The following is a 16817-nucleotide window of genomic DNA, read 5'->3' as shown; positions in this document are numbered from 1 at the left end:
AAGGATCAGGATTGGATGGAGCATTTTTGGCAAAAACTGCGTAATTCTGAAGAGTCACATGCCACTATGCCTGGAAAGAAAAGTTTTTAACCAGTGTGTGCTATCAGCACTGGCTTATGGAGCTGAAACATGGACACTCAAGAGCAAGACGATACAAAGGCTACAGACAATGCAAAGGAGCATAGAAAGATGTATGTTAGGCATCACAAGGAGAGACAGAAAACGAATCACTTGGATAAGGAACCACACAAACGTATATGATATCATGGAATGAATTAAACATCTAAAAATGGAAATGGGCTGGACATATTGCAAGAAGACAGGACAACAGATTGGACCACAAGTATTCTAGATTGGTACCCCCGTGTGGTGTTAAACGTCCGAGAAGGCGTCCCCACGCAAGATGGATTGACGAGATCAGGAAAGTGGTAGGAGTCAACTGGATAGCTAAAGCATCAGACAGAGCAGAATGTAAAATTTAGAGTAGACCTTCATCCAGCAGTGGATTGAAAATGGCTGTTGTTGTTGATGATGATGAAACAGCTTTTCAGATTTAAAGTGTGTTTTATTGCTACTTGTATTCTATAAAAACAAAAATCATCAATATAATATGTTCCTTGAGAGACGAATGTTTATTAATAGTGTATCTCCCGTGCGCGCATGTTTATGAATCTAGGGTTAATTAACAGCCATTCAGAAATCAACAATGGAGGGATTAATTGAGCTGACTGCTCCTCTTGGAACTGAAGAGATATTCCATGACCATGATCAAGAGGGTTTACGGAAAATTTGCCCCCTACATCTCACCCTATCACGTTTCGTCCCCGATACATTTGCCTCCCCCCCCCGGGGAATTTCGCCTTCCCCGACCGTACGAGCGACAAAGTGAGTGACCCTATGAGTAATCAAGTGAGTTGGGCATTTACCCCCCGACATTTTACCAGCCCTGACCGTGTGAGCGACAGTATGAGTGGTCAAGTGAATTTGACATTTATTTACCCGTGATATTTTTCCTAGCCTTACCGTATGAGTGACCGCGTGAGAGACCCTAGGAGCGATCAAGTGAGTATAACTTGATCATTTGGTCACTCATTCGGTAGCTCTTATGGTTACTCATCCACTCACTTGTTCCCTTGCACTCACGCCATTTCACCTGCCTAGATCGTATGAGCTGGATCAGGATAGAGAAATGAAAGACAAGTTCATTATGAGCAACTGAGCAACATAGTAAAACGCTTCGTAAGTTTGAAACGGCAATTGATAGTTTCCACGAAATAGACTCATCTATATGATACGCTTTTCACATGTAGAAAAATTTGGTAGAGGAAGCCTTGTTAGTATACTCTAACAAGTTAAAGTACCCGACCACGTTTAACCCTTTATTTGGCAAGTGCTGCTGTCAAAAGCAACATGAGTTTCTTACATGTTTCAAAAGAAGTTCTTGTATATTTTGAACTCATTTTGGCATTGATGCTTCTAAGCAACTGCTGAACATTCGATTTTTACTTGTGAGCTGTTGATGAAGTTTGTATAATCACCAGCAGAATGACTCAAAGGTACGCATGTGTCTCCTATTTCTTCACAAACCAAAGGAAAGAACGATTTTCGCCCTTGCATTTTTGAGGGAAATACAGTAGAACCCCTCTTAACGGATAGACCCTCAGATGCGGTCACCCGTCTTTTACGGCTGAATAATATAATTTCTCTTTGTATAATAAAAGTATGTATTTCAAACCCCTGATTAACGGCCACCCTCTGTTTTACGGATGAATTTTTTTGTCTCACCGGTGTCAGCACACAAACGAGAGCTCTTTTACTGTATTTTCCCCACTAGTCAAACATGTACGTTCCGTCCCTGGTACATTTCGCCTACCCTGACCGAATGAGTGATCATGTGAGTAGTAAGTTAGTGATTTGTGTGAGCGACCGAGTGAGTAACCGCATTAGTGAGTGTTAATTATTGTATGGTTGAGTGAATGACCATATGGATGGCCGAGTGACTGTGTGAGAGAGTGACCGTATGAGTGTGTGAGTGACCATATGGCTACTCACTTGATCACTCATACAGTAACTAACTTGATCATTTGGTCACTCACTTGGTAACTCATATACTTACTCACCCACTCACTTGATCACTCATACAGTAACTAACTTTATCATTTGGTCACTCACTTGGTAACTCATATGCTTACTCACCCACTCACTTGATCACTCATACGGTCACCCACCGGTATCCGCAAAGGGGGAATTTCACTGTACTTTGAGTGGAGGAGACATATTGCTGTACATTTTTCAACAATTGTAGAAAAGTAAGATGGCAAACAATAAATGGCATTTTTATACTAATCAGATCTACGTAAGTCAAGTAAATACATACAGTGTGTTCATATAATAGCATGCTTGGTACACATTATTTGCTCAATATATAACCCTCTCCAAATTTTTCCTCCTCTTTCAACGCTTGCCATTTCAAGGGTTAAAACGTTATTTTTTGCAATTCCAAAACAGACCTTGTTTCGTTTATTTTTTTGTTACGGCGCTCAGATCCATTATGCTTGCTTATAAAGCAAATACCTTTCTTTGCCCGTGGCCCCCTTGAACCATATTTTATTCTCGTGGCTCCCCTGCCTTACCCAGAGTTTTCGACCCTCATCTAGAAGCAAGACCCTTTATACGTATTGAATTGATTTTTTTCAGTGAATTTATACTGAACGAAAATTTTGCAAATAAGGTAGGCCTCCACCAAGACCACTAGCCTAGAATTTATTGAGCTCCCCGCTAGTCCAAGTTCTATTCAGGGCCGTCTCAACATCATGGGCCACCTAGGCAAAGTGATGCTATGGTAGTCCCATACTTAGCTGAAAATAAACAGCCTGCATATTTTCTATTTATTTTCAAAACTTATTGTACTATACAGAATATCATAAGGTGGGGGGTCACTTATGGACATGAGACCCCCCCCCCCTCCGGGCATGGCCCCTCAACAGTGGGACTGACTGACAGCTGCAGCGCAGGGCCTGATATGGTTTTCATCATTGTTTGTTTTTCACACTATAAATTTAATACAGAGGAGGGGTCTGTGAAAAATGTAGCCGGGGGCCTGCGAAAAATCCCATCCTAGGGAATCTGCTGCAAAATGTAGGCGGTAGGGCCCGGGTGGGTCCATGCCCTAAGACGGCCTTGGTTTTATGGGTGGTTTTGTTGGATTATGGTGTATAGTCACTAAAATATAAAAGCTTTATTTCTTCACACCTTTATTTTTCTTCTCATCTCTACACATCCCTCCAAACCACCTGTCATGGCCCCTATCTCCATTTTCTTCCGTGTATCCCAGTACTACTAGCGGCCCGTACGGGCCCCCGGTTGAGAACCACTAGTCTATATAATCCGCAGCACTGGAATCACGGAAAACAGGCTTGCAATGAAATTTCGTAGGTCCTGCATATCATTTGGAAATTCAACCTTTGCACCAACTTAACCTGCTGTTACAGTTTTAGGAAGCAACTGTCTTACTACATATTGCTTATTAAAATCACAGCATCAAGTGCGGAGACAGTGTTTTTGCTAATGTGTGAGTGGGGAGTGGATGCTGCAGAACTCACATTGCCACATTTCGTGTGAGTCCCTGGAAACATTCGTAATTTCTGGATGAAATTTTCCGGCAGCAGCATACGATTTTCCTTTCCGTTTCCGCGTTAGACAGGTTCAATCCAGACTTTTTTTAATGTGTATTTTAGGGTTGAAATCACGGAACCAAGATTTTTTTTTTTCAGTTTACGCCGGGATTTTTCTATGTTTATTGCCAACAATGTATGTTTATAATTCTCCATACATATTTTATTGATATCTTAATATATTATCCTGTGAATTATAATTCTATATATATCTTGCATCATTCATATGTATATACACTGATGAGCCAAAAAAACTGGCCCACCTGCCTAATATCGTGTAGGGCCCCCGCGAGCACGCACAAGTGCCGCAACACGACGTGGCATGGACTCGACTTATGTCTGAAGTAGTGCTGGAGGTAATTGACACCAGGAATCCTGCAGGGCTGTCCATAAATCCGTAGGAGTAAGAGGGTGTGGAGATCTCTTCTGAAAAGCACGTTGCAAGGCATCCCAGATATGTTCAATTATGTTCATGTCTGTTCGTGTCTAAAGTCAGAAGAGTGTTCCTGGAGCCACTTTGCAGCAATTCTGGACGTGTGGGGTGTCGCATTGTCCTGCTGAAATTGTCCAAGTCCGTCGGAATGCACAATGAACATGAATGGGTTCAGGTGATCAGACAGGATGCTTACGTACCTGTCACCTGTCAGAGTCGTATCTAGACGTATCAGGGGTCCCATATCACGCCAACTGCACACGCCCCCATACCATCACAGAGCCTCCACCAGCTTGAACAGTACCCTGTTGACATGTAGGGTCCATGGATTCATGAGGTTGTCTCCATACCCGTACACGTCCATCAGCTCGAAGCAATGGAAACCGACACTCGTCAACACAGTCCTCAACAGTCCAATGTCTGTGTTGCCGGGCCCAGGCGAGGCGTAAAGCTTTGTGTCGTGCAGTCATCAAGGGTACACGAGTGGGCCCTCGGCTAAGAAAGCCCATATTGATGATGTTTCGCTGAATGGTTCGCACGCTGACACTTGTTGATGGCCCAGCATTGAAATCTGCAGCAATTTGCGGAAGGCTTGCACGTCTGTCACGTTTAATGATTCTCGTCAGTCCCGTTCTCGCATGATCTTTTTCCGGCCGCAGCGATGGATTACCGGATTCCTGATATTCACGGTACACTCGTGAAATGGTCGAACGTGAAAATCCAAATTTCATCGCTACCTCGGAGATGCTATGTCCCATCTCTCGTGCGCCGACTATAACACCACGTTCAAACTCACTTAAATCTCGATAACCTACCATTGTAGCAGCAGTAGCCGATCTAACAACTACGCCAGACACTTGTTGTGTTATATAGGCGTTGCCGACCGCAGCGCCGTACTCTGATTTGTTCCATATCTCTTTATTTGCATATGCATGCCTGTACCAGTTTTTTTGGCTCTTCAGTTTATATTCAGCTTGTTATACTTTTTATAATAGTTTTTTTTTTTTTTTAAACTGTGATGTTTGACAAAGTCCGTTATACTGATTGTTGTTAATTCCCACTCTCGAACCTCCCCAACATTTATTACTCTATGCCGTGCTGTGCTCTTTTTATATTAACGTTTTAAGTGGATGATGCAACTGCTCGATGTGGAGAGATTCCAGAATAGGATTAGACTGGTTACTTGACCAGCAACTAGGGATTGAGTGCAATGATGATAATGGTTTAATATGTGCCGCTGGATGAGGAGCGGACGTACGGTTCTTCCCCGTTGGTCCGATGGAAGGGGGGGGGGCTGACGGATGGCGCCGTCCTGCTGTAGGTCCGGCGGGACCATGGGCTGCCAGGGTGTTCTTAGTGGTCATTTGCGTGGGTCGGAAGTCCGGTGATGCGATGCCGGCCGGCCTTCGACCGGTGGTCTTGGTGGCTGGCGGGGCTTTCCCTTCTCCAACATGGCCCAGCCGTAAGATGACCTGCTTATATCCCACAAGGGACAGAGCGGGGGACCATGTTTGGTGTTTGAGTTTACGCCGGGGATTACGTTATAAAAGTTTCGTAAAAGCTCTTTGATAAAACCTAAAAAATTCAACCAATAAGATCACCGCCGGTTGCATTTGCTCGAATGTAACCGATTGGATTATTGGTTGAATTTTTCAGGTTTTATAAAAGTCCTTTTATAAAACTTGAAAAAATGCAGCCAATAAGATCACTGGTTGCATTTTCTAGAATGTAACCAGTAACCTTATTAATTAGATTTTTCAAGTTTTATAAAAGGGATTTTATCAAACTTTTATAGTGTAACCCCGGCCTTAGGCTGGGATTACAAGTTTCATAAGAGTTCATTTATAAAACTTGAAAAAATGCAACCAATAAGTTTATCGGTTACATTCGAGCAAATGCAACAAATACCCTTACTGGTTGCATGTTTCAAATTTTATAAAAGGACTTTTATGAAACTTCTATTGTATAATCCCGGCCCAAGACAGGTTTCCGCTTAGTACAGGTTCCGTTAAGGACAGGTTTTACTGTATCCATGTAACAAGGATCAAAACAGAATCAAATGCTTGAGCCCAACTAGGACTCAGATTTGAACATAATCTCCACAATACAATTTTAACGGCAGCTAGTGTGATGCTTGTTGTGTCGTGACAATATAGACATTTTTCACTCGGCAGATGGCGCTCTAACTCGAAGCTCCATTACATAAATATTTCGTACTACAGCTGTTACCCGCGGCTTCGCTCGCATGGATTCGGTAATTTGAAAATTACTGGGAGACGGTTCTCCCATATAACATTTGAACACCTCACGAACCCCCCCTTTGGTGATGAACTTTCAGAAATGCCGCCCAAGTGGAATATCTACATTGAAAATGTAACGAAATTTCATATCCTTCCACGATTTTGGTACAGTGATGATTGCTCCATATAACCTATGAACCCATCCCCCACCTTTAGAGGGTTGAATTTTAAGAAAAATCCCTCGTTATATAGTGAATTTCTGCGTTACAAAACAAAAATATTGACCAAATTTCACGAATATTAGCTTCAGTGATTTCGGCTCACGGTGATTTATTTCTCTGTTACCTTTTGGGTCCCTTTATGACCTCCCTTGGAGGTCGAATTTAAAAAAAAAAAACGCACCTTCTTAGTTTGTCTTTACGTTATAAAGTGAAATTCCTGACCAAATTTCATGGACGAATTCAGCGGTTTCGACTCGGTGTGATTTCTCTATGTTACGTTTGAAATCCCCTTTTGACCACCGAATTTCTAAAAACTCCATCTTAGTGTCATAGTGTCATAGTTTACATCATGAAGTAAAACTATTGACCAAATTTCATATTTGTAGCTTCAGCGGTTTTGGCTCGGTGATGATGAATCAGTCAGCCAGCCAGGACATGTTATTTTATACACAGGGGGTCATTCAAGTATTACGTCAGCATCGGGGGTGGGGAGCGGGTTTCGGAATTGCTGACTTTTGATACTATGGCGATAGACCGGAGTTGTGCTCGGTTTGAATGAATGAGTGACTTTTGATGACAAGGGGGAAGGGGTGGGGGGTTTGAAGGTTGCTTACGTCATTAACTGCCCCTTTTTTGAAGATATGAAATATTCTAACCTGCTGACGAAACTTTGCTGACAGGGGGGGAGGGGGTCAAAAATGGCTGAAAATCTACTTACGTAATACTTGAATGGCCCCCAGGGTATCCCATCAAGACCGCCCAAACTCTGCACAGCCAGATTCCTCGCTTGGGGTACATAATCCAATTTTTCTCGAAAACTATGCGTCCTAGAGGGCATTTCTTTCTTTGGGCATTTTTTATGTATTCCAAGCGAGGAATCTGGCTGTGCAGAGTTTGGGCGGTCTTGATGGGGGCACCCTGTATATGGATAGAGACTCGCCAAGACGGGATTTCTGGAATTGCAACCTCCAAGGGGGGTCATGAGGGATTCAAATCATCGCCACAAGCAATTTTCAGATTACCAAATCAACGCGAGCGAAGCCGCGGGCAACAGCTATTTTTATATAAATAGATAATACTGACCAAATTTCATATTTATAGCTTCCAGAGTGGTTTGGGCTCACCGGTGATTGCCCCGTAAAACTTTTGAATCCCACACCCCATGTCCCCCTTACAGTATGAATTTTGAAAAATCCATCGTTAGAGAGTTTTAACATTACAAAATAAAACTACTGTCCAAATTTGTGTGTGATATTTAAAGCCTCGGCGATTTCTGCTCAGCAATTATTGCCCCACGTTATTACCCGACCGTCGCCATAGCGGTGGTCGGCTGAAGTTGGTTTTCTGTGGTTTCCGACTTCAAAGCGCGAATGCGAGCCGATCTCCCCGTTAAAAAGTCTCGCCACACTGAGCAACAGACCTACAAACTGCACAAATGTAATTCAATCATAACACATCACTCACTTCCCTATATAGATGGCAGCACTGAAAAATTAAACACAACACTACATATGCACTCAGACTGTTAGGCACACACACAGTTACACCTCCGGCACAACTCACTAGGTAGTAAATCGCCGATAAATGGCGATCGACCTGAGTTGTGCTCAGTTCGGGGAAAAAACATTATTGCCCCATGTAACCGTTGAGCCACCTCATGACCATTTTGGGGGGCCGAATTAAAAAAAAACCCATCTTGGTGAGTCTTTTCGCCATCAAATAAAAGTATTGACCAAATTTCATAAATATTGCTCCAGCATTTTCTGCTTGGCGTGATTTCACTATGTAGCCTTTGAACCCCCCCCCCCCTTATGACACCCTTAAGGGGTCGAATTTCGAATTGGGTCTTTGCGCCATTAAGTAAAACTTCTGAACAAATATCGTCAAATCTCTTTCCTTTCAAAGCGAGTTTGATTCGTGGGAATAGGAAGAAGTCTGGAGGATTGAGATCTGGCGAGTATGGTGGATGTTCAATTTGCACCACCCCCTTTTTTGCCTTGGAACTGTTTGACGATATTAGCTGTGTGAAGACGAGCATTGTCGTGAACAAGAAACCGTGAACCTTGTTGTGCGTACTCAGGTCGTACCCTGCGTAGACGTTTCATGAAACGGGTCAAAATTTTCTCAATGTACCTTGCAGCATTCATCGTCGTTCCCTCAGGTAGAAATTCCTTATGGATAATGCTTTGAATATCGAGAAAAGGTGATTAGCATCGTTTGGATGCGTGATTTTTCTGCTCTGACCTTTTTCCCGACGAGGTGATGAAGGAGGACGACATTCCATGCTTTGCCGTTTCGTTTCAGGGTCGTACCCGAGACACCAGGACTCATCTTCATTGATCTTTTGTTCGTTCATTTTCCTGTTCTCAGTTAAGAACCAACGCACTGAACAAGCACTTTGTAAAACAAGTCTTTCAAGGAACACAAACGACGCACAACTGAACAACGGTGGCGGCCGATGGTCAACACCTGCCGCTACGCATGTGCAGCGTTTTACTTCGCCAGTGTTGCCAGATCGGCCGTTCTGGCTTCATTCACCGAACTTTATTGTCAGAGGTTGTATTTATTATGAAAACTCATCGTTTTAATAATAAATGGTACATATTGATTGTACCATTACGAAATTTTAATATGATATTTTTCAATTATTGCTAAAAAAAATTAATTAAAACCCACGGTCTATCACAGGTTGTCCCGAATTGTTTGCGCAGCAGATATCTCTGCAACCGTTGACCTCTTCCAGTTGCAAAAAGGTTTTAAAATGACGTGCAGTTACTTAAGAAGACACATGCGTTCAAAAATGGAAATTTCTTATTACTCTGTATTTCTTGCTAAAAATGCTTTAATGACATTTCAGTATCGATATAACTACAATTTCAGGTCTCTTAGTTCAAAAAAAAAAATACATTATTGCCGTTGACACCGGATTTAAAATTATGCAATTTTTGTTAAATGACTTCCCACGATTCCATTTAAATTTCACTAGTTGAAAGGTTTTGACATAAAAAGTTTATTTTTGCTATTTTTTGACGTGAATAATGTCTTTTAAATAGCCTGACGATACTACTTCACCAAACACCAACTCTGGCCATATCGCTATATTGCAATTTACTGCCATTAGTGAGATGGGTTGGAAGTGAAGGCGCTGTCTATCGGTGGTCGCCTCGAGTTCGTTAAGGAAAATATCTTATCTATATCCTCCCCTGGGTTCGAACTCGGGACCCTGACAACAACCTTCACGATGGTAGACGAGCATCTTACCACCATGCCACTCGGGCGAAAGCGTTATCCTGACGATACTGGGAGCATTCGCAAGAAGTTGCGTGACGAAAATCTCTAAACGCTCATACCTCAGGAAGTACGTCAAAAGTAATGGTATCGTCACATGCACACGGCAAAGGTGCATCCAACGATATCACTTCGGTTTCAATATCTCTTCCCGTCTGGGCACCAGGCCCGCGGCCCTGATTCGTAACAAATTTTTATCTCGAGCAGTTCACACCTGAAATAGACGTCATTGGCATCGATTGTTAGCTATTTCAAATACAAAGCTAGTGATAATGACATAATTTCGTTACGTTCAGTACCCAACACGTGACACAAGGTACACAAAACCTATTCGCGCCAGAACTGGCGGCCGTGTCTATGACCTAGCCTACCCCCCCCCCCCTCACCCAATTTTTTATGTATCGAAAAATTTACGAAATTTTCAGTAAATGAACGTTGTTTGAAAACTTTTTTCAATGGAAAGTATGTTTCCAATGTCAACGGTTTCGGAGATATCCACTATACAAACGATTTGGGACATTGTGTTTGCAGTGTCATCTATTATCAAAGAAATAACCTGTTGTCATTTTCAAACAAAAAAGTGAATATTTCATGCACGTGGACATGCTTGAATTTGTATATGCTTTTTTTGTACGAAATTTGTCTATTATTAACATTATGGGAAAACTGCTGTTCATAAATATAAACGTTACAAAAATTATTAAATAGTGTTTTATATAGAATAATTATCTCATTTATTATTAGTGTCATTAGTTTTTCGGAATTGGATATGAAACCTTCAGGAATCTCGTCAAGATTTCTCGATACCAACTTTATTATGGTGCCTAGATTTTGTTCTAAACAATGAGGGAATTTCCGAGAAATTCACCGCCATGCAATTCATCGCTAGGAAAATTTATGAAAAAAATTATTATTATCGTAAGTGAGGGGGTCCGGTGCGAACGCACCCCCACCTCAATGTGCGGCTCTTCCCCGAGGGGATGTGGGTCATGCTGGAAGAATCTGACGAGTGCCCCCGGACAGCGTATCGGAAATCCTTGCCAATTTTTAAAAAAAATTATATACAGATTTAAATTTTAAATATTTCTATTATACAATATACAATTTATGATACAATGATGAGCTCTTCTGATGTCTTTTTAGCTATATTGAGCTTGAGCCCTTTGTTTGTCTCTGTGGCCAAGCGCCATGTCCTGAACCACGTTTTCCCTCGTTGGCTTGGGTGAGCTCTCCACCGTGGCCAGGCCAGGTCCTGGACCACGTTTTCCCTCATTAGTTTGTTGGCTCAGGTGAGGCTCCACCGTGGCCAAGTCCTGGACCACGTTTTCCCTCATTGGCTTGTTGGCTCGGGTGAGCCCTCCGCTGTAGCCAGGCCAAGTCCTGGACCACACGTGTTTCCTTGTTGGCTAGGGTGAGCCCTCCGCTGTGGCCAGGCCAGGTCCTGGACCACGTTTTTCCTCATTGGCATGTTGGCTCGGGTGAGTCCTCCTCCGTGGCCAGGCCAGGTCCTGGACCACGTCTCATTGGCTTCTTTAACAAAGTATAAACTTGTAGAAGGAGTTACCAAAAAATGAATTTGCAATTGACAAAAATAGTTGTTTGAAACAGGACCAGATGGAATCGCATTTGGCCCGCGGGCCAGAGGTTTTGAGCCCTTGCCAAATAGTATGCATTCAATTTCTTCATACGGCACATTTAATTCATTAGCGTTCTCAAGCGCTCACGAAAATATTTCAGTTAATAAATTAAATATCAGATCGGGAGATTTTAAATGTCTAATGCAAAGGCATATTTATGGGGGGGGGGACTAAGTTGGTGCCCAGGCTTGTAAATTTGGAGGGCCTGCCAATTTGAAAAAAAAAAATGGTCAAGAAAATCGGAGTAGAATGGGAAAAGAAGACGAAACTATAAATCCGCCTCTGCCTAGAGAGCGGAGGGCAGGTCAGTGAACGGCCGAAAGAGTGACCACGAGAGCATGTAAGCATGTGAGTGACCAAGAGAGTGTGCAAGCATGTGAACGAACAAAAAAGTGACCAAAACAGTGAGCAGGCATGGGAATCATGGGAATACCCAAAAAATTTACGAAAATATGAATCAACATTTGAGTATCCGAAATAGTGACCTAAGAGCGAGGGACCACGTCAGTGAGGGTCGGAAACAATGACCTATAGTGTGTGTGACAGCGGCAGCTCTTGGGCTGTGCGATTCGTGCGGCCGTATGGAGCACCAAACCCGAAGTGAAAGATCCAAAAAAAAAAGTTTCTTGATTAAAAAAATGTGGTCGGGTATGATCTCCACACTGGTAGAGATCATACCTCGAGCCGCCTCAGGTGTGTGAGCATTTAAGTTACCTACAGACGTACCTAATGGAAGCGACCTACAGAGCGAGGAGTCACGTCAGTGAAGGACGAGAACAGGGACCAGGAGAGTGAAAGCATGGGAAAAACCGAAAACAGTGACTTTTAGTGACAGGAGCATATTTACGGAAGTGGAGAGGTATAGCCCACAGGGCGGTAAATTTGAGGAATGAGTGGTTGAGAAAATTAGACTAGGATGCATAGCGGCAGCATTTCCTAGATATAGAAGGCCTCTGCACGCTGCTTGTGACGTCAGCAAGTAGTCCATTTCCCCCTCAGAATATTCAGGGGAAAAAATCCTCTGCTCCTACTAGTATCATCGTTGTGCAGAAAAGAAATGATCGGGCCCAGAATTGGCGATTTCTATGCCCTACATCCAATCACTATGCGGTATTTGTGAGCCAAATAGGAAGATTCTACGCCAAAATAAGAAGAAACGAAATAGGATGCTGTGGTTCAAAATGTGGCAAACTTGCTAGGTAGTCTTAATGATGTTAAAGATGAACTTGGCAACCCGTGCGGAGGACTTCTATCTGTAGGAGGTGCTGATAAAGGGCAGAAAAATCTGTTTAGCCCACGGGCGGAGGAAATCAAAAAATCCTCCTCTGATCTAATGCGTACAAAACTCTGATACAACGCTCTCGAAATTTGAAACTTCGTTTGCTGCGACGTGCCAAATGGTATTTTAAACGACGTTGAACAGCGTTTCCTATCCTTTGCAACGGCAATCCCGAGATATCTCGTCAAACTTGATCACTAAATAACTAAATCACTAAATTTTACCAAAAAATGCCACTTATTGTCTTTAATGCAAATTCGGTAATTCTTTAGCCGAAATTGTTGGAGGTGGTGGGGAAAATAAAGGGCTGCCACAAATCGAAGTAAAAAAAAAAGTATTCCACGAAAAATACATTCAAATGATCAGATGACCATATTTCATTCAGAAAAAATACGGTAAACTAGGATCTTAAATACGATAAAATACGGGACATCGCCAATCGTGATCAAATACTTCGACAGAAGTAGAAACAAGCACCAATCGTTATTGAAATTGCCGAAAAATTTAAGAAAAACGTTGAACCTGACCATGGGCGGAGATATGGGGGGGGGACATTGCCCCCCAGGGTCGAAAGTGGAGTGGGCAGATCTAATGTATATGTGTATATATGATTTGACATCATCATCATCATCGTGCGCGCCCCCCCCCCAGACTTCCAAGTCCATCTCCGCCTATGAACCTGACAAATATCAGAGATGAATATATAAACCTTTTTCCGAAATTATATCATAACACAATTTATACAGGGTGTCCTGTAAGTGCTAATGCGGCCTTTACCTCATCAACCATCCGTCGCAGAGGTATGATTCCAATTTGAAAAATGCTCAAATATCGTTCGGAAATTATCCCGTTCCAGTTTTGAAAGTGAAAACTCAGCTTGTCACAAAAGAAATCGGAATTTTTATGCGGTCCCCTCGTCCCTCACTTATACTGAGATATTCGAATTCGATAAACGGAGAAAAGTTATGAAATAACAGAGAAGTTATTTTAGAAATAAGTTCAGAAAACTTTTATAAAACTTGATGGAAAATTCATAATCAATAAAAACAATATATATCTCAGAATCATTGAAATTTCCCACAATTTTGGGCTTCTGTTCGACTTGGGACCCACATCGGTGACCCATCCGCTAAGACGCCACTGAACATTACATCAAGCCATAGCGAATCTAAATACCATCTTAAGCAACTCAAAATGCCACAGTATGACTTAATGGCCCGCGGGCTTCGTGGAGTTTTTCAATTTTAGTCCGCATTGTCTGTTCGGTTTTAAGACCTCCCGGCTTAGGCCTCGATGGCCTATATTTAAAGCTATTAGTGTTTTTTGAAGTTTTTCGCTTTTACTCCATGCTTGTATTTAAATTCCTTCTAATCTATGCAAATTAGTTCAATAATTCGAAAATTTTGGAAGAAATGATTAACTTACCTATGTGCTTACGAAACTAATTTGCATATATCCTCACATTCCACCATCATATGATTCAAATCCACACCATATCCAATTATCCAATTCATGATAACCAAATAAGGGACAAAACGCACGTCAATCAATCAACTAGTTTCGATACCGTTTGGATCCGGGTCTTGGATTTAATCCTTTTCGATCATAATATATACGTGCACCAATACAATTTTAATCCTTTCACATTTATTCCGAAGACAAAACGGGACTTAATCCAATCGCTATAAGGACTTAATCCTCTGGAGAGAATTCGGAAAACGGATCTCAGGTCAGTCACAACACCTCCCGCCATTAACTCGGTAACTACTGCTGGGGGGGAAAAAGAAAAGAGACAACATTGTAACAAATCCTACCGCCGGTCATTTTTTTCCCCTAAGTATGTTTTTTTCCCTAAAAATTATTCCCTTCGCGAGGATCGCGTGCAACGGGGGAAAAAAAGTTCTTAGGCAAAAAAAGGATCGAAATTCCTTCAGAGATATCCCGTTTTTTGTTTTCTTTACGGGATAACTCGAGTCTATATTGAAATATTTTGATTGAAATATCTTAAAAAAATTTATGAAATCTGCAAAAAATATGTATTATTTCAACCTTATCTAACTGAAAATACTGTTATTTCAACATTTGAAATTTATGTAAAATACATTCAACTAAAATAAATTGAAATTAGTTCTAAAATATGATGTTGTTTCGACCTTTCTATTGTAACTGAAGTGAATTAAATGTAGGATTAAAATAATATTTTTTTCGACCTTTTAATTTAACTAAAATGAATTGAAATCAGAATTAAAATATATTTTTTTACCTAAAATTTGATATTGTTTTAATAAAATTAGAATGAAAAAAATATTTTTCCGACCTAAAATTTGATATTTTTTAATAAAATTAGAATGAAAAAATATTTTTTCGAACTAAAATTTGATATTTTTTAATAAAATTAGAATGAAAAAATATTTTTTCCGACCTAAAATTTGATATTTTTTTAATAAAATTGGAATGAAAAAAATATTTTTCCGACCTAAAATTAGATATTTTTTTAATAAAATTAGAATGAAAAAATATTTTTTCCGACCTAAAATTTGATATTTTTTTAATAAAATTGGAATGAAAAAAATATTTTTCCGACCTAAAATTTGATATTTTTTTAATAAAATTAGAATGAAAAAATATTTTTTCGACCTAAAATTTGATATTTTTTAATAAAATTAGAATGAAAAAATATTTTTTCCGACCTAAAATTTGATATTTTTTTAATAAAATTGGAATGAAAAAAATATTTTTCCGACCTAAAATTAGATATTTTTTTAATAAAATTAGAATGAAAAAATATTTTTCCGACCTAAAATTAGATATTTTTTAATAAAATTAGAATGAAAAAATATTTTTCCGACCTAAAATTTGATATTTTTTAATAAAATTAGAATGAAAAAATATTTTTTCGACCTAAAATTTGATATTTTTTAATAAAATTAGAATGAAAAAATATTTTTTCGACCTAAAATTTGATATTTTTTTAATAAAATTGGAATGAAAAAAAAATTTTCGACCTAAAATTTGATATTTTTTAATAAGATTGCAATAAAAAAATATTTTTCCGACCTAAAATTAGATATTTTTTAATAAAATTAGAATGAAAAAATATTTTTTCGACCTAAAATTTGATATTTTTTAATAAAATTAGAATGAAAAAATATTTTTTCGACCTAAAATTAGATATTTTTTAATAAAATTAGAATGAAAAATATTTTTTCCGACCTAAAATTAGATATTTTTTTAATAAAATTAGAATGAAAAAATATTTTTTCGACCTAAAATTAGATATTTTTTAATAAAATTAGAATGAAAAAATATTTTTCCGACCTAAAATTAGATATTTTTTTAATAAAATTAGAATGAAAAAATATTTTTCCGACCTAAAATTTGATATTTTTTAATAAAATTAGAATGAAAAAATATTTTTTCGACCTTCTTTATTAAACTGGAACTAAAATATGATATTTTTTCGACCTGCTAATTTAACTAAAATGAATTATTATTGAAAAATGTCGATATTATTTTAACACTATAAATTTAACTGCAATAAATTAGATTTAGAATTGAAATATGCTATTGTTCTAACCTTTTTCATTTAGTAAAACAAATTAAAATTAAATTTAAAATATGATATTGTGTGTTTCGACCTTTTTAATTTAACTAGAAGCTATTAAAATGATTGAAAAAAATAACGATATTATATTTTAACATTATAAATTCGACTAAAATTAATTAAAATGTGATGTTATTTCATCATTATAAATTCAACTAAAATAAATTGAAATTTAAAATCAAAATATGATATTTTAACTTTTTTAATTTAACTAAAATAAATCAAAATTAGAGTTTAATACAACATTGTTTTAACATTAAAATTTTATCTAGAATTAATTAAAATTGATATCAATATAAGATAGAACAGTAAAATTTCGTTATAACGACAGTTCGCAACATCGAGGAAAACTGTCGTTATAACGTAATTTTCGTATATAACAAGAAAATATACTTCGTAGTACGAGTATAGTGTGTAATGTTCGTTAATTCCTCATATTAA

The 16817-nt window shown here is 39.1% G+C and overlaps 1 protein-coding gene across 1 annotated transcript in view; it reads right to left on the bottom strand.

Moving 5' to 3' along the window:
* Positions 1–14500, bottom strand: part of LOC149077995 (protein tyrosine phosphatase domain-containing protein 1-like) — a 111133-nt gene extending 96633 nt beyond the window's left edge. The window contains exon 1 of the mRNA XM_089241553.1: positions 14198–14500. The gene's annotated coding sequence lies outside the window, so the exon portion shown is untranslated. The remainder of the gene's footprint in view (positions 1–14197) is intronic.
* Positions 14501–16817: the final 2317 nt, after the last annotated feature.

This window comes from Pholcus phalangioides, unplaced genomic scaffold, assembly GCF_987345545.1.
Source record: "Pholcus phalangioides strain wild (caught in Gottingen) unplaced genomic scaffold, Ppha-v1.0 ptg000014l_1, whole genome shotgun sequence".
Taxonomy (NCBI): Eukaryota; Metazoa; Arthropoda; class Arachnida; order Araneae; family Pholcidae; genus Pholcus; species Pholcus phalangioides.
Note: the sequence above shows the minus strand (reverse complement) of the source record. Positions and strands in the feature narration are given on the sequence as shown.